The sequence below is a fragment of the Herpailurus yagouaroundi genome, unplaced genomic scaffold, assembly GCF_014898765.1.
Source record: "Herpailurus yagouaroundi ecotype Mexico unplaced genomic scaffold, PumYag 569, whole genome shotgun sequence".
Classification (NCBI taxonomy): domain Eukaryota; kingdom Metazoa; phylum Chordata; class Mammalia; order Carnivora; family Felidae; genus Herpailurus; species Herpailurus yagouaroundi.
This window is the reverse complement of record NW_024412786.1, coordinates 4750736-4769483: the sequence shown is the minus strand read 5'-3', so window position 1 is coordinate 4769483 and position 18748 is coordinate 4750736. Positions and strand designations below refer to the sequence as shown.

The following is an 18748-nucleotide window of genomic DNA, read 5'->3' as shown; positions in this document are numbered from 1 at the left end:
TCAGTATCTCTCATAAACACAGATGCAAAAATTCTCAATAACATATAAGCAAATCAAATGCAACAAGGCATAAAAAGAATTATAAACCAAGCAGGATTTATCCCAGGTATACAAGACTGGTTTAATATTTGAAAATCCATTAATGTAATTCATATCAACAGGCTAAAGAAAAAATCACATGATCATATCAATAAATGCAGAAAAGGCATCTGACAAAATCCAACACTCATTTGTGTAAAAACTCCCAGCAAACTGAGATCAGAAACAATTCGATTCAAATCCAATCAAAATCCCAACAAGTTACTTTGTGCGTACTGACAAACTGATTCTATGGCTTACATCAAGAGACAAAAGACCCAAAACCACTAACTCCATACCGAAGAGAAGGAAAGGAAAGAACGAAGTTGGAGGACTGGCACTACTGACTTTCAAGACTTACTATAAAGCTACAATGATCAAGACGGTGTGGCGCTGATGAAAGAACAGACAAATCAGTGGCACGGGACATAATGACGGTCAACTGATCTTTGACAGTGGTGCAAAGACAGGTCTTTTCAACAAATGACGCTGGAACAGCTGGACAGCACACGCAAAAATAAAACTCCCATACTCTTCACAAGTTAGCCCTAAATAAGGGGAACTTGGGCGGCTCAGTCACTTAGGGATCCGACTCTCGATTTGGGCTCAGGTCATGATCTCACCGTCTGTGAGACTGAGACCTGCACTGACAGCACGGAGCCTGCTTGGGATTCTCTCAACCTCTCTCTCTGCCCCTCCTCCTCCTCTCTCTCCCTCAAAATAAACAAACTTTTAAAAAAATGTTAAAAAAAAGAAAAATTCACAATCTCCTACCCTAGGCAAGATTTTAAAACCAAAGCCAGCAAAAGTTCGTCAAATAAGCCATTAGTCATTAAGAAAGTCAACTTGTGGCCTGAACCACTTGTTCTGTGAGAAAGTCTGTGACTTCTACCTAGAAATTAGAACACTTGCAAAAAAAATAAAGAAGTAAATAAACATTCAAAAATTCAAATTCCCCGAAGTTACTTTCTATGGAAAAAGGAGCAGAGCTTTAATCCCTCCATACTACGTGGGAAGAAACTGGGGCTCAGAGTGGGGAAAGAATCTGCCCAAAGTCAGCCAGCTAGTCTGGTCGCACCGAGGTTCCAATGCAGTTCCCATCAACTAAACAGCCCTTTCTCGGAACCATTCCAGCCAGACTGCCTCTCTCCCTCCCACAGGCTCCTTCTTCATATGAAAGATGAACATCCTACACTCATCTTGGGGGAAAACTTAAAAATGATGCGTGTAATGAATCAAACACAAGTGACAACTGTACTAACAGGCACAGGGCCAACAAACTAGGAAGAGACGCAATTGACACCTACCAGGGTGAGGCAGGTAGGGTGAGCTTGGGCAGACTGAGGAGGGTTTACACTGAACAGGAGGCAATTCAGCAGTAACTGACATGAAGAATCGAAAAACAGGCCTGACAATGCGGCAAACAGCAGGAATGGACGTTCTCTATTTTTTTCTGGAGACACATACAAACACGCCCAATACTGTTCATTTTTGATCCTTGCAACAATTCTGCCAAACCAGCTCTCTCTCCACTCCGTGCCCCCTACAATTCTTTCTCATTCTTTCCTCAATGCGCTAGAAGATTATCGAGCTTTGGTTTTTGAAGTTTGATGAAAACAATGGTGACACTGTCTGTGCATTTCAAACTCTTTGTCCTCACTGAAACATCACTGGGACAGGACCAGAGGCCGCTAGTAGGTCTTTGTTCCTGACGTCGGCTGCCCTCTCCGAGAAGGGCTGCGGTGGAAGCAGGACCACAATCTGGGGGCCTGTGGACCTCAGGGCCACAAAGCGACGTCAACCCTAGCCCAGCCTGCACACCCTCAGGTCCACTGATGCCTCTTTTGTTTCCGATTGTCCCTCTTTCGTTCGTTAGTCAAAGTAAGAAAAGACTTAGCGTAAAGAAGTAAGTGCACAACGCTCCCTCCCGCCCTCACGACAGGCCACGTGTTACAAACGCTGACATGCACTCTCCCTTTTCTCCTGGCTCATTGCCTGTTTTGATCCGTCACCCCTTTTCCAGATTATTTTTGGTGTTCTGTATTGGCCGGTCACATTTAAGGTTCACACAAAGGTTTTCTAGCAATCAAATGATTCCACGCTAAAAAGGTGATTATCTTTGAAGTCTTTCCCATTTCTGGATATAAAAATGAGCTAACTAATGTGAAAGAGTAGAAAATCTCTAAGAAATTCCTTACTGACACAGGACCACTCCACACTAAAAAAAAACTTCACATCTGCCAGCTCTTAACAAAATGAACATCTTATATTGTAATTTCTCAGGTTTTTTGAATACTGACCAACATGTATGCAAAAACGTGTTTCCGGTACCTGGTTATTCAGAAGTAACAAGACCAAAAGAATAATCCAAAATAAAAGATAATGCCACCAACCTAAAAATGAAAGACACTAAACACAGCTGCTGAACTGACCAACATAATGAGTGTTTTAGGAACAGAACACCTCAAATTCCCGGATAAGGAACAACTGACCACTAACTTCCAGCTAATCTCAAAAGCAGCAATGGTCAGGGCACTTGAGTGGCTCAGTCCGTTAAGCATCCAACTTCAGCTCAGGTCATGATCTCACGCTCCATGAGTTCAAGCCCCATGTCGGGCTCTGTGCTGACAGCTCAGAGCCTGGAGCCTGCTTCGGATTCTGTGTCTCCCCCTCTCTCTGCCCCTCCCCTGCTCATGCTCTGTCTCTCTCGGTCTCAGAAATAAATAAAAACATTAAAAAAAAAAAAGCAGCAATGGAAAAAAGACAGGAAATACTGTCAAAGTGCTAAGGGAAAATAATCATCAATCTAGAATTGGGTATCAGACAAAAAACTGCTTTTCAAGAATAACAGTATATTAGGGGCCCCTGGGTGGCTCAGTTAGTTGAGCATCCGACTTCGGCTCAGGTCACGATCTCACAGTTTGTGGGTTTGAGCTCCGCATCCAGCTCTGTGCTGACGGCTAGGACCGCGAGATCGTGACCTGGCTGAAGTCAGACGCTTAACCGACTGCGCCACCCAGGCGCCCCTCATCTGTGGGATTTTAAAAGCAGCAAAATGAAAACTAGGTAACAGCAGCAGATTAATCGGGAAGGAATGTAGACCAGAGCATTCAGAGGTTCTCATAACGGTAAGAACCTCCGAATGAATGCTCTAGTCTACACTCCTTCCCAATTCTTTGTCAGGGCAAAGACATCAATTAACTATAGGCTGTTAAGTTAAATATGAAACGTCCGCGGTTACCAAGAAAAGAGTGTCTAATCTCCGTATTACTGGGAATGGGTACAGGGGGTAGACAGGAGTAAAGAAAAAAAAAATCCTATAATACACAAGGGAAGAAAAGAAAAAGAACAACAAAAAGCCAAGTTAGAAAGCAGAAAATATGGTAGTAGAAATAAATATTTCGATCACAATGAACATAAATGGACTAACTCATCACTTTAAAGTCAAATTATAAAAATGTAATCTAGTTGGTGCTGCTTTCAAAAGGCACATCCAAAACATCAAAGCCACAAAAAAAAACCTGTCGGTGAAAGGGCAGAAAAATAGGTATCAGGCGAACATTAACCAAAGTCACTGTGTACAGCTATACCAATGTGACAAAATATCCTTTAATGGAAAAGCATTCTGAGAGATTCCCAAGAGAATGACAAAGTGTGCCAGTCACTGGAATTTAATGAGTCTAAACTTACATACACAGAGCAAAATCAGAGAGGGCTGCAGAGACGGGACCAGTGTCCCATCATTAACAGGGGCCTTCAACCACACCCTCCGTAACTGACATGACAGGAGACAACTAGTTAAGGTTACCAGTTTCAGTGTGAATTCAATTACTGTACTTCATCTAATACGTATGAGGAAACCTCACCTTAAAAACAGAAACACACCCCAGCTTTTAAACACACTGGAACAGTGATAAAAATCTGCCACAAACCGGACACCATTAAAACAGCTTCAACAAAATTCAGAAACATCAAAATCACACTGGACCATGTTTTACTAACACGGTATGCTAGCAATCAGTAACAAAGCTTTAAAAAAACACATACATACACCAAAAGTTTTCAACATACTTATTCTAAACTCTTAAGTCAAGGAAGAAATCATAATGAAAATCTGAAAACATTCAGAACTAAAAGAAACTCTACACAGCGAAACTTCTGAAATGTAGCTAAAGTGCTATTTGGCGGAAATTAACTACTTTATTTAGAAATACACGTATGCAGGGATGCTTGGGTGGCTCAGGTGAACGTCTGACTTCAGCTCAGGTCATGATCTCACGGTCCGTGGGTTCGAGCCCCGTGTCGGGGTCTGTGCTGACAGCTCGGAGCCCGGAGCCTGCTTTGGATGCTGTGTCTCCCTTTCCCTCTCTGCACCTCCCCTGCTTGCAACCTGTCTCTATCAGAAATAGAAATTTTAAAAAATACATGTACACTTAAGCATATGAAAAAGCTGAATATTAACGACATAAGCATCCTGTTTAATAAATTAAAGATCAGTGGGGTCCCTGGGTGGCTCAGTGGGTTGGGCATCCAACACTCCATCTCAGCTCAGGTCTTGATCTCAGGGTCATGAGTTCAAGCCCTGCACTGGTGGAGCCTATTCAAAAAGGTAAAAATATAAGTTAAAAATTAATGATGAATTACACATAAGGCAGAGATTCAAAAGAAATTAAAATTTAAAAATTTCTGCCAATATATTTGAAAATGAAGACAAAATAAACAGATTTTAGAAAAATGTAAATTACCAAATGGAACTCAAGAAAAATAAAGACGCTAATGATCCTGTAAATATTAAACCAAACAAATCAGTGATTTTAAAATGTCAGACAGAAAACACCAGGCAGGCTTTGTTGGTTTTACAGGCAAATGTTATCAAACACTGAAGGAAGAGGTAATTCCAATTTTACATATAAACTCTCTGAGAACAGCAGGAAGCACTATAGCTTATCTTATTAGACGAGAAAAGCTTTGACGGAATTTACCAAACTCGATACAAAAAAGGAAAACTGCAGACCAACAACAGACCAGTCAACAGAGATCCATAAATGCTAAGATATTAGCGAGTCAGAAACATTTAAAAACACCAAAAAAAAATTCTTAAGACAGTATTTTTTCAGATATGTCACGATCAAGATGGATTTATTCCAGAAATGTAAGGTTAGGGGCGCCTGGGTGGCTGAAGCGGTTAGGCGGCCGACTTCACCTCAGGTCATCATGATCTCACGGTCCGTGAGTTCGAGCCCCGCGTCGGGCTCTGTGCTGACGGCTCAGAGCCTTGAGCCTGGAGCCTGCTTCGGATTCTGTGTCTCCCTCTCTCTCTGCCCCTCCCCTGTTCATGCTCTGTCTCTCTCTGTCCCAAAAATAAATAAACGTTAAAAAAAAATTTTTTTTTTAAAGAAATGTAAGGTTAATTTCAATATTACCTTAATTTCAAAATTACCGTATTCTTCTCACCTTACCAGATGAAAGTTGAAAAATCCTATTATCCTCTTGGTAACACACAGAAAATGCATTCAATTAAACTTAACACCCACTTGTGATTCTGTTTAATTCTCCACAAACAAACCCCGAAGGAATCTTCCTCAAGTTGCTAGAGGAAAGAAAAAGCGCCATACATTTCATCTCACAGTGGAAGATGACAGCATTTCCTTTAGACCCAGGAACAAGACAATCATGTCTGCCATCACCATTCATCGTCTCCATTGCAATGGCTGTTCTGAAGCAGCGCATTAAGACTAGAATAAGATATAAAGAGAAAAGTACTGGGAAGAAACGAACCGCCATTATTTAAAGATGAGATTACCGTCCACATAAAAACCCCACAAGAGTCCACAGGCACATTATTAAGTTAGAGAAGTCGCTGCACAGAAGAGCTGCATACAAAGGCAACCGCAAGGCCATTGGGCAGCAAACAGAAAATTGAACTAAAAAAAAAAAGTCATTTCACGAGGCACCAGGGTGGCTCAGTCGGTTAAGCATCTGATTCTAGGTTTCGGCTCCGGTCACGATCTCACATTTTGTGAGATCGAGCCCTGTGTCAGACTCCTTGCTCACAGAAGGAGCCTGCTTAGGATTCTCTCTCCCTCTATTGCTGCACCTCCCCTGCGCACGTGTGCACGCTCTCTCGCACGCGCGCTCTCTGAGTAAATTTTCAAAAAAATTTCCAACAGCAACAAAAACTATAAAAGTATCCAAAGAATAAACCTAACAAAAGATGTGTAAGACTTGTAGGGAGAAAAACCACAAAACTTTTTAAAAAACAACTACCCAGGGGCACCTGGGTGGCTCAGTCAGTTGAGCATCCAACTCTGGCTCAGGTCATGATCTCACAGTTCATGGGTTCAAGCCCTACGTCCGGCTCTGTGCTGACAGCGCAGAGCCTGGAGTTTCAATTCTGTGTCTCCCTCTCTCTCTGCCCCTCCCCTGCTCATGCTCTCGGTCTCAAAAGAAAAAGATAAACATTAAAAAAAAATTAAAAAAAACAAAAACAAAAAAACAACTGCCTGTAAACTAAAAGTCTGTTTCCTCTTCTATCTGGCCAGTACAGTGTCAGAAGACACTGACATCCTGTTTTGTCCTTTAATTCCATGCTTTCAATAAACACGTTTTAAAACGTCCCACAAACACAGTAAAAAGACAAGTCACAAATAGGGAAAAGACATTTTTCCCAATAATCAAAGATTATTAATCAGAATACACAAGAGTTTCTACAGGGGAGACTGGCTGGCTCAGTGGTGGAGCGTGCGACTCAATCTCAGGGTGGTGAGTTCAGGCGCCACACTGGGTGTAAAGTTAAACTTTAAAAAAAAATGAGAGGAAAAAGAATTCCTACAGATAAGAAAAAGCAAACAACTCAGTTAAAAAAAAAAAGAAACAGCCATTTCACAGAAGTGGAAATCCAAATAACCAAAAAGATGCTTAACTTCATTAGTAATCAGAGAAAAGAACAGTAAAACCATGCAACAATGAGGGGCGTCTGGGTGGCTCAGTCAACTGAGTGTCTGACTTCGGCTCAGGTCGTGATCTCACGGTCCGTGAGTTCGAGCCCCGCGTCGGGCTCTGTGCTGACAGCTCAGAGCCTGGAGCCTGCTTCGGATTCTGTGTCTCCCTCTCTCTCTGCCCCTAACCCACTCACATTCTGTCTCTGTGTCTCTCAAAAATAAACATTAAAAAACAAAACAAAACCTATGCAAAAATGAGAATCTGAAGAGACTTTCTTCTAAGGGATGGGATGGGACAGCCAACCAGCCAGTGAGCACACGTGGGCCTGTCCACCAGCATGAGTCATCGGGGAAGTGCAGCTCAAAACCACAGGGAGATACCACACTCCACACCCACTAGGCTGGCTATTAATGGTTTTAAAACGGAAAATAATAAATGTCAGCAAGGACACGGAGAAACTACAACCCTGATATAGTGCTGGGGGGAATGTAATATGGTGCAGCCACTTGGGAAAAGTTTGGTAGTTCCTCAAAATGTTAAACGTACCATTACCACGATCCCCAACAATTCCACTCCTAAGCATACGCGGAGGAAAATAAGAACGTCATGTCCGCCCAAAGACGTGTACACAAATGCTCTTAGCGGTACTACTCACGATAGTCAAAAAGCAGAAACAACCCACCGGATAACGACACGTGGTGTATCCATACAACAGAACATCACTGGACAATAAAAAGCAACACACTACCGAAACTGACACCTTCTACAACGTGGACGAACCGTGAAAACGTTTTGCTAAGCCAAAGAAACCAGACACGAAAGAACTCACAGTGTGCGATTCCAATCACATGAAATGTCCAGAACAGGCAAATCTACAGAAAGAGAAGGTGCACGGTGGTTGCCAAGAGGTAAGCAGAAATAGGGACTGACTGCTCGAGGGGACAAGGTTTCTTTGGGGGGGGGGTGCGAGAGGGGGGATGAAAACGTTCCAAAATTAGACTGTGGCACTCATGACACGATTCTATAAACACACGAAAACCTGTTACATTCTACACTTCAAATGGATGAAGTGTATATGTGAATTCTATCTCAATAAGGTTGCTATATTTTTAAAAATGAGATGTAGGTTCGTACCCACCAAATTGGCAAATATAAAAGTGTGACAAAGCCAGCGCTGGCAAGGATGCGGGACAAGAGCGCCTGCAGGAAGGCAAGTGGAAGAGCCACCCTGGAATACAATCTGCAGCGTTTACGCAAGTTAAAGATGTTCAGGTCCCGCACTTGCACTTCGCTGCACTTCTCTTCAAGGCCTACGCCCTGGAGAAACGTTTGCCTTTGTTCAAAGCGGCACCAGCACCGTTTCTCTACTGGAAACAACCCTATCCTCCAGTGCTGGGACAAAGACGAGATGAGACGTATGTGCGCGGTGAGCAACAGGACAGAGCACAGAAGCCGGGAGGCGTGAAGCACGGCCACGTGCCCAAGGGTGGCCGCAGCTGCCCGTCTACACACGCTCACTCCCCCCGCCCCCCACCAGTGGCAGCTCCGTGGCCCCCCCCTCCCCTGACCTCCTCTGGCTTTGCCACTTAGGCTCCAGGAAACTCACAACCCCACAGGGCCTGCTCGCGTCTGGTAAGACAAAGGCAAGTGCAGGCGCTGCTCTCCCCTGAGCGTGGCCTGACTTTCCCTCGGCTTCCGCACCTTCTCTCCTCTCCTCTCGCCCCACCAGCCGCCACTCACCCTAACGTTCACAGACTGCTGCTAACTTCCTATTTCCCCAAGAGATGAAAGAAAGAGGGAAATGCCCACGTGCTCCCACTGCCCTGCGCCCCGCAAGGAGGAGCCCACGGCTCCGGCCCGTGTCCCCCCTGCGTCCCCGGTCGCTCACTCCCTGAACAATCAATCATGTCCCCCAGTGTTCCAAAATGCCGTGATTTCTCCCATCTCGACAAAACCTTCTCGGGGTCCCCAATGTCCCTTCAGCGTCCCAGCACACGCCCAGAAAGAACTCTACCTGCTCTCCTCTCCTCTCCATCCTCCGTGAACCCTCCCCACCAGGCTTCTCGTGCACCGCCACGTAGGAACTGCTCTCGTCAAGGTCATCGACAACTTCCGTGCTGCCAAAACCACCCAGCGAGGCCTGGGCCTCATTTCACTTGACCAGATGCAGTAGCACTGGCCACAGGTCCCCCAGCCCGGTCCTCCCCTCCTCCTCCTCCGCCTCGGAGGCCGTCTTCCCGTCGTGCCTGCCGACTCGGTCCTCATTCCTCAGTGTCCCCATTCCACCTTGGGGCTCCCAGGTGCCCTCACAACACAGACGACCAACATTTCCGTCCTCAGCCCAGACCTCTCCCCCCAAGTGCGGACAGCCGAACCCTGCACGTGTCCGGCTGGCCCTCTAAAAGCTCCACAAACTTACCAGGTCCGAGCTCTCCCCAGCCTTTGGTAAGATGTCCGCACCCTGCACCTCCCGCGGTCTTCCCGTTCTTCACAGGTGACAACCCCCACGGCCAGCAGAGCCCCGCACCCTTCACTCTGCTCCCACGCTCCCATTCCATCTGCCCACAAACCCCGTCAGCTCTACCTTCAAGAGGCATCCAGAACCCACCCACTTCTCACGGCCACCCAGTGCCCCTCAGTCCCAGCTGCCACTATTGCTGACGGGTCCTGTGGCAGCACAGGGGCAGCTGTTCTCACAGCTTCAGGGGACTCTCCGAAAACATAAGTCAGGCCTCGTGCCACACTTCTGCTCCAAACACTATGGGGACCTCCCATCTCATTCAGAGGAAAAGATAAAATCGTAATGCTGGCCCGTGTGACTGGCTCGCAACCAGCACCTCTGCCACTCTCCCCTGGGCTCTCCCTCCAGCCAGCAGGCCTCCCCAGTGTCCCTTCAACACAGCAGGCACGACCCTTCTTCATGCCCCCAGCTGACTCTCTGCCTGTAAGGCTCCTCCAAGCCCCGGCCCCAGGGCTCCCTCACCTCCTTCTCAAGGAGGTCCACCCTGACCCCCTTTCAATCTTCAAACAGCCCCCACCATCCCACCTCCCCGCTTTACTTTCCTCCCTACGATATCACTCACCATATCACTGCCGCAGCTTTGACCTACCTGGTAACTATCTTTGCCCAATGAATTGTAAGCTCCATGAGGACAGAGACTTTTGTCCGCTTTACTCATGCCAACGCACCCAGCATCAGAACATAGGTCTTAGCGCCTAAGACATAGTAAGTACTCAAACATCTGAATGAAGGAATCTCAAAACACATTGTGGGGGAAGGGGGAAGTCACAGAACAAAATGATTCAATTCGTATACTTAAAAGATTGCAAAAAATTAAGTTACATTATATAAGGATACATTCACATATGGCAACACCACAAAGAAAATGATACATGTAGGGTAGTGCTTGCCCTCCTGAGGTCAGAAGAAAAGGTGGTCAGAGAAAGACCTAGAGAGAGCCACAGGTACTGGCAACATTCTATTCCTTAAGCTGGTTACTGGCTACACAGTTGCTGGTTTTAACATTTACCATCTACACACCCTGCTCCACTCTCTCTGAATTGATGATCTCATAAAAAATTAAAATACAAAAGCAGGTTAGAGCAGGACAGCCCACCACCTGTCTCTCGTGAGGTTTTAGCTTTTGGAATAGTTTTATTATTTTTTCACTAGCATATAATTGACAAACAATATTATCCTAGTTTGAAACGTACAACATAGTGATTTGGTATTTATACACTCCACACTGTTTTTGTAAATAATGTTCCACTGGAAGACAGCCAGCTTCATTTGTTTACATGTTGTGTATGGCTGCTTTCACGCCACAACGACAGAGCTGAGTAGTTACAGAGATTCTACACCCCGCAAAGCCTAACATATTTACTAACTGGTCCTCTACAGAGAAGAGGTGTCTGGTTGTGATGCGGAATGTGTAAAGAAATTAAGTGCAAAATAAAGAAAGATCCAGTCGTATGTTAAAACACATCGATCCCTCAAGGCCTGTGTGATTTTCTTCAAGAACACAGTACGCCGAAAAATACAGTTCTACGAAACAGAGGACACTCTAAAGCAAACGGAGTTACCTTTACAATGTCGCAAGTGCCAGAGGGATTTTAAAGACTGTTTTAGAGAGCAAGGTACAAAACCTCAAATATATGATCTCTACTGACATCAAAGAAATATGATATTTACCTAAGCATACATAATATAATCCAGATTTGAAAAAAAAGTGCATATCAACACTAACGCCGTAAGCCCCCCTCATCCGTATCACTATCACCCAGGACCACCCCAGAGCAGTTCGTCGGACCTCAAAGTCCTCGAAGATCCCTTAAAATTCCATTTTACCTCTTTAGAGCATTCACTACACCTTATATTAGAGACATTTCTGTACTTACTTCTATTGTTATTATGAAGAAGATTGAGAACAGTAATACCAATAAAAATATTACTCTGTTCTAACCATTGTGCAAATGAGTTTCTATTTAATATTCATGTCACAGATAAGGAAACTAAGGAACAAAGATGTCGTCGGATATTAGGGTTACACAGCTGGGAAGACTTTGGGAGCCAGAACTCAAAGCCAGCTATTTTAGGTCCTCACATACTCTTGACCTCCATGATATACTCTGAATTGGGGAAAGAGAACAGTATTAATCTGTGAAACCCCCTTAGTTTAAAATACTATGCCATGACAGGCGCCAAATGCATAGTTGTTGAATTCATGTAAGGGTGTAATAAATTGAGGACGAGAGGTCTACAATGGGAAGGGCATGTTTTAACCAGAAGGGACAGGGTCTTGGCAAGCAGGCACCAGAGGCAGGCGAGACATGCCCCATGCCCGCTGTCCAGAGGCAACAGAAAACCTTTGTATCTCCAGGGAGACACTATCCCCTCGTCTGCTACAATGACAGAAAACTGACAAGCACTACCACCAAAAGGAAACAATTCAGAAATTAAGCATTTATTCTTAATTCTCAGTGAGATCCAGTTGTGATGTCACTCTTGAAACAAATGACACTAGAAACTGTGGTCTAGTGGGGCCACCAAAACCCGAAGGCATCACCCAGGAACAGAGAGATCTGTCTGCTGCCTATGGGTCCGTTCTCCAGCATGGCCTACACTTTTCTCTAAGAATCAATGACCTCGAAGTTTTGTTCCAGCTCCAAAACCATGACTTTCAAGAAAGGAAACCCCAAACAGCCAATCAAGTCAGTCTTTTCAATGTTCCTCCTGCCACTGCCCCCATCTAGAGACAGATGAACCATATGGTCAATGCATATGAACCACCAGGCCACCACGAAGCGTGACTTAGCGGGGAGTGTAGCACGCCCGCCTTACTTGCCTCGATCAGGGTCTCGGGGTGCCTCGCATGCTCACCCAAGCTTTCCTTTCTCTTCCTGCCAAAGCACGTCTCTGCTGCCAGCACTGCTGTTCAGATTTGTATCCAGGTACGGGAACTCAAGGCTCCAACCAGCAATCTGAAGAGCTTTCTCCAAATCTGACTCGACATTCAGTCACACTCTTATACTTCTGCAGCCTTTGTGTTCTACTCTCTAACTCCAAAATAAGAATCTGTAATTCATCTTTCCTTTGGGTTACCAGATTTCATGGCAGTCAACCTCTGGGGCACACAAGCCATTCAAGTCAATATGTATTCCCACCGAAAGAAATACCACCCTAGTCTTCTCCAAAGTCACCAAGAAGTACAAAATCAGAGCTTCTTTGTATTAGTAAAAAGATGTTCAGAACCAATCAAACTTCATCTGTATAAATTCACAGATGACTGTGTAGCCTTTACTAATACTTATTACAAAGCAGGTCAACACTAGCCAGCTGTGAGTGACGAGTAGTAAAACACTTCTGCTCAGAGCTAAGCCCAGACTGCTAAGTCCAGGACATGAAATTGTCCCCATTAAGGTGAGAAGTCCTTCAACTACTACCGAGGTTCCTCCTACTTGCTTCTTCACGAGCTGATCTTCCTGGTGTCCAGAGGTCAGTCCACAATCATTTAAGCCCCGAAATAAACTGGGTATTGATCCGACTAGTAACTATCAACCCTCTCCAAGTAAAGAAAAATAAATGGGGAGGGAGAGAGGGAGAGAGGAAGAAAGGGGTTTTCCGTGGCAACTAAATCTAAGCCAAAGTCAAAAGGCCACAGAAACAAACCTCTAGTCAGCCTAGACCCAACTGCAGCAGGAAAAACAAAAAAAAACACTCCCATTAGAGACACGATCAATTTCAAGGATGCTCAAGATGTTCATTCAGTGAGAACCTACACAGAGCCTCTGATCGGTACGGGAGCAGTCTGCGTTTCCAGTTTGACCAACAACCATCATCTATGGAGCAAAACCGAATACAGACCGATCCTATTCGCCATTACAAAACAGCTTCGCCAGCACAGAAACGGCACTGCTTTCTAAGACACACCAACCAAAGAAGCAAGGCAAAGTAACCACTTAATACACATAAGAAACAAAGGTGTAACTATTTTCTTAAGTAGCAAGAGACTTCTGGCAAATTCAACCCCCAAGGAGCAAAACCTAAGCTCTTTCTGCCCAGGCTTGTAGGGCCTCCCTGAGGAGCCTACTTACCTACACCGTGGACAATTCTAACAAGCTTTGTTACCTGGCCTCCCAGCCAGCCAAAACTGCACCCCTTTTATAATTGCTACCTCTCCCTCCAGAGTGCAAGTCCTTAAGTGCCTGTTCGTGAGTGAGTCCCTAATACGGCTCCTGGCAGAGTAAGGATTCAATTACTCTATTTGCTGATCAAATAAATGAAGATTAGAAGAAGTTGATGGGGGAGGGGTCGTTCGTCCTTCTCAACAACAGCCATAAGCTGATTTCAGGATGAAAGATTACAAAGTGCCACCATGATCTTCTTTCTCCCTTTTAGATGCCCAGATACTAACATTCAATTGCTGGAAATCTGTAGTTTTTAAACCAGTATTCTTCCATTCAACAAACAAGACAATCCAAATTGTAAGTAAGTGTAAGAAAAGGATCTCTGCCCTTCTGCTAACGCACCTCTTCCCGCTCCCCAACTCCACCGCCCACCCCGCCAGGAAGAGAAACACTCCCCCATTTGGGTCAGAGTCCAGAGCACAGAGGAGCCTCCTTTCCTAGCAGGCAAGGGTCTCTGTGTTAAAATGTTATGCATGGAGTATGCCTCTCTCTTGTCCTAAAAAGGCAGAACTGGCAAAAAGATCCAGGGCTAACTCTCTGCAAATAGGCCTTCATTACAAAAGGAAAAAACAAAACAAAACAAAACAAAAAAAACAAGAAGATAATGATGAAGCTTGCATCTAAAAACAGAACTGACAACTGACTGACAGGATGGGAGCAAAGGATATAAAACTCAAAAATCACGTTCTAGGAGTAGGAGCAAACAGCCCTAAACACCTGAGAGCTGCACCACACAGTGATGTATTCTCACGAGGTAAAGGAAAAGTTTCTAAATTATATTATAAAATCTATTCACTTAAAATTTCTTTTTAAGTTCAGTCTTCGGGGACGCCTGGGTGGCTCAGTCGATTAAGTGTCCGACTTCAGCTCAGGTCATGATCTCGCGGTTCGTGGGTTTGATCCCCGTGTCGGGCTCTGTGCTGACAGCTCAGAGCCTGGAGCTGCTTCCGATTCTGGGTCTCCCTCTCTCTCTGCCCCTCCCCTGCTCGCGTGCTCGCTCCCTCTCTCTCTCAAAAAAATTAGTAAATATTAAAGTCCAGTCTTGAGGCACCTGAAACTAATGTGTGTACACCAAGTATCCCCACTACTAAGTGATCTCCTAGGTAGGATCTAGGTGCCACAAAGACAGAGCTCACAGGTCACCTGAAGGATTCCTTGGCCAACAAGTAGTCATTACTGTCTGGGGTCTTGAGCAGTGGTTCCAAAACCTAGCTACACTTCATTATTACCTGGGGAGCATTCTAAAAATATATTCTTGGGGCCCCTGGGTGGCTCAGTCAGTTGAGCATCTGACTCTTGATTTCGGCTCAGGTCATGATCTCATGGTTCATAGGATCAAGCCGTGAGTCGGGATCCACGCTAACAGCAAGGAGCCTGCTTGGGATTCTCTTCCTCCCACCGCTTCTCTGGCCCCTCCTGGCTCATTCTCATTCTCTCTCTCTCTCAAAATAAATAAATAAAACTTTTAAAAATATATTCTCAATACCACCACAAATTTCCAGAGGTGGGGTCCATCATCCTTGGTCTTAAAAATGTCCCAGGGGCACCTGGGTGGCTCAGTTGGTTAGGTGATCAACTCCTGATTTCAGCTCAGGTCATGATCTTGTGGTTTGTGGGATTCTCCCTCCCAGTCTCCTGCCCCCCCCTTCCCTGCTCACATACACACAGTCTCTCTCTCTCAAAATAAAGAAACATTAAAAAACAACAACAAAAAGTCCTAAGTGATTCTAATGCGTGCCAGTCTAGCATCTATCTACAACAGAGTGTCTCAACTTCTACACTATTAATTTTTGGGGCTGGGTAATTTTAGGGTGTATCTTGTGCATTACAGACCATTTAGCAGCATCCCCGGCCTCTTATCTTCTAGAAGCCAAATTGCACATTGCCCACTCCCACAGGCAGGACGTGCAAAAATGTCTCCAGACATTGCCAGATGTTTCTTTAGGGGCAAAACTGCCTCCCAACCATGAAACACATACCTAGAGCAAATCAAAAACCAGTTACTTGAGATTCTCTTAAGGAAAAAGAAGAAATAAGACAGATGCTTAAAGCCAAGAGTCCAGGTTTATTTTTTTCAGTCCATCTCACCTAAGAAAAGTGGCTACCACACTACTCAGCCCACACAAGGACTCAGATCTCGACTTATGGGGACCAAACCACAGCTTCCTCTGCTTTTTATGAAATAAACTCAACGCTGAGTTTTAGGAAAGTAGATAATTAGAAGAACTGCATTGCCAATACCATGTATTCTTCTTAGGGTAATGAAACATTATAAAATTTGGACCGACATATACTGAAGCTGCCTCTCAACTGCCGAAAATATGAAATTTCAAGAAAGAAGTTCACAACGGCAACTAAATACCGATCCTGACAAATACTGTTGTTTTTCCTTAAATTTTTTTTTGTAACGTTTACTTACTTTTGAGAGACAGACAGAGACAGAGCATAAGTGGGGGAGGGGCAGAGAGAGAGGGAGACACAGAATCCGAAGCAGGCTCCAGGCTCTGAGCTGTCAGCACAGAGCCCGACGCGGGGCTCGAACTCACGGACCGCGAGATTATGACCCGAGCTGAAGTCGGACGCTCATCCGACTGAGCCACCCAGGCGCCCCAGTGACAAATACTGTTTTAAGAAAGAGGTTTTTGTATACTAACTAACTGGAATTTAAAACTTGAAAGAAAAAAAAAAAAAGAGAGAGATTTTTGCCTGTGATAAGCACAATGCCTTTGCACCAAAGCAATGCAAAAGTTACCTTAAAGGAGCGAACGTCACTCTGTCAAATCTTACCACCATTCATTTTCTGTCCAGCTGTGGTCTGATTCTCAAATTCTCAAGTAGTTAATTCAAACCAGCACGTTTTTGTTTTGTTTTGCATACTTCACACAAAAGCTAAAGTTTTCTAATCCAAACCCTGTTCTTAAGTTACCCCAGGCAAGATGCCCACCTCTACTTAAAAGTGCACAGGGGAGGGGCGCCTGGGTGGCTCAGTCGGTTAAGCATCCGACTTCGGCCCAGGTCATGATCTCATGGTTTGTGAGTTCGAGCCCCGCGTCGGGCTCTGTGCTGACAGCCTGGAGCCTGGAGCCTGCTTCGGAGTCTGTGTCTCCCTCTCTCTCTCTGCACCTCCCCAGCTCATGCTCACTCTCTGTCTCTGTCAAAAATAAATAAACTTAAAAAAAAAAAAATTAAAAAATAAAAAATAAAAAAAAGTGCACAGGGGCACCCGGGTGGCTCAGTCGGTTAAGCATCAGACTTCGGCTCGGGTCATGATCTCGCGGTCCGTGAGTTCGAGCCCGTGTCGGGCTCTGTGCCGACAGCTCGGAGCCTGGAGCCTGCTTCGGATTCTGTGTCTCCTTCTCTCTCTCTGCCCCTCCCCTGCTCATGCTCTGTCTCTGTCTCAAAAATAAATAAATTAAAAAAAAAAAGTGCACAGAAACACTGCCCCAGTGCAAGCGAAGCAAGCCAGGTCCCAAGCCAAGTAACACGGAGGGAAGGGCACCACGGTTCCGAGTACCAGGGATTAAGAGACTGTGAGTATGTGTGTGACCCAGCGGATGGCATTCTGTGATTAGAGGCTCCAGACTCCCTAATCAGACACACCGAAGGCAAAACACTTCCGAAGCACCCGCGGGAGAACGGTGACTTCCCAAACGAGGCTTGCTGAAGTACGTCTCAACACGCAGCACCCTTGCAAACCTCGATAACCCGGAGAACACGGACGAACAGATACCGGGACCATAAAACTGGAGTTGACAGACACGGGGACCAATCGCACCGAGGGCCTCGTATCCCCAGGCAGGCAGGAAGAGAATCGGACCCGGGCTCCCGACGGGCTTTTCCTCAATTAACCGTTACCTCTCAGACAAAACACTCTGAAGCACCACCATGAGCTGATCACTTCAGGAAACACTGGTGATTTAACGAAGCTTCAGCTACCCCTCTCCTGGAAAAGTTAAAATAACGTCCAGCCTGTTTTCTCCGCAAAGCTGACGGTGAAATAAATACGCAGGGCTTTCTGGAGACCGTCGCCGAGGGCCAGGGCTTACACGCTCATTTGACTTCCTAATGGTAATCCAAACATTTAAACATCAAATTTAAATTGGTACCAACAGCCACTAACTGCACCAAGCTGATTCTGCGCGCCAGGCACCGTTGCTAACTCGTTCCCTCCCCACAAACTCGCGAGACGGACTATTATTATTGCCGTGTTACAGGGAAAGCAGACAAGCGGGGTAACTTGTCCAAGGTCGCAGAGCCAGCAAGTGGTGAAGCCAAGACCTCGAGCCAGGCACTCTAGCTTCGCAGTAGAGAAAAGCTGAAATCCCACCACCGCTCAGGAGACCTTCATTCGAGTGGCTGGACATCTGGAGCCCCTCTCCCACTCGCCGCCTCCCTGCAACGTGACCTTGAGGACAAAAATCAAAGTAAACTTCCCATTAGCAAAGCGGGACGATATCCACGCCGACGGGTGCTGTGGGGACGAAAGGAAACAACCACGTAAGAAGCAAAACATAAACAAAGCTCTAGCCGACCCGCCAGAAAGCGTTAAGAAGGACCGGGAACGCCACGGGAAGCTCGGAGGCTGAAGCGTCAGGGCACAGGGATGCTCGCAAGGGCTCATTCCGCGCCCTTACAACCGAAAAGTCCAAGTTGAGATGGGAGCGAGCGGCACCCGGGAGGAAAGCCCTCCGAGCCCGCAGCGGATGGGCTGCTTTAAGAGGGAGGTACTTCCAGCCACACGAAGGACCACCCCCCTCGCTCATATTCGCCGGGGAGGCGTTCGTGACCAGGTCTACCTCCGAGTCACAACACGGGAGTTAAAAAGCCGCTCGGAAGGCTATTTACATACTCCGAGCCGGCTTCTGCGTGTCCCGATGACTCTGCGGCCGAAGAGCCCAAACCCACAGAACTTGTTTCCCGCAGAACGGAGCCCAACAATGGCCTTCGAGAGTCTGCGGCGAGCTGCCGCCTCAACTTGACACGCTCGCGGGCCCGCGCCCAGAGAAGTTGTCCGGGGCGGGCCGGAGGCGAGCGGGGCCCG

General features: G+C 45.9%; 1 protein-coding gene across 13 annotated transcripts in view; it reads right to left on the bottom strand.

The window, feature by feature from the left end:
* Window positions 1-18579, bottom strand: part of PPP6R3 (protein phosphatase 6 regulatory subunit 3) — a 135933-nt gene extending 117354 nt beyond the window's left edge. For all 13 annotated transcript variants that reach the window (XM_040465833.1, XM_040465835.1, XM_040465840.1 and 10 more), the window contains exon 1: window positions 18557-18579. The gene's annotated coding sequence lies outside the window, so the exon portion shown is untranslated. The remainder of the gene's footprint in view (window positions 1-18556) is intronic.
* Window positions 18580-18748: the final 169 nt, after the last annotated feature.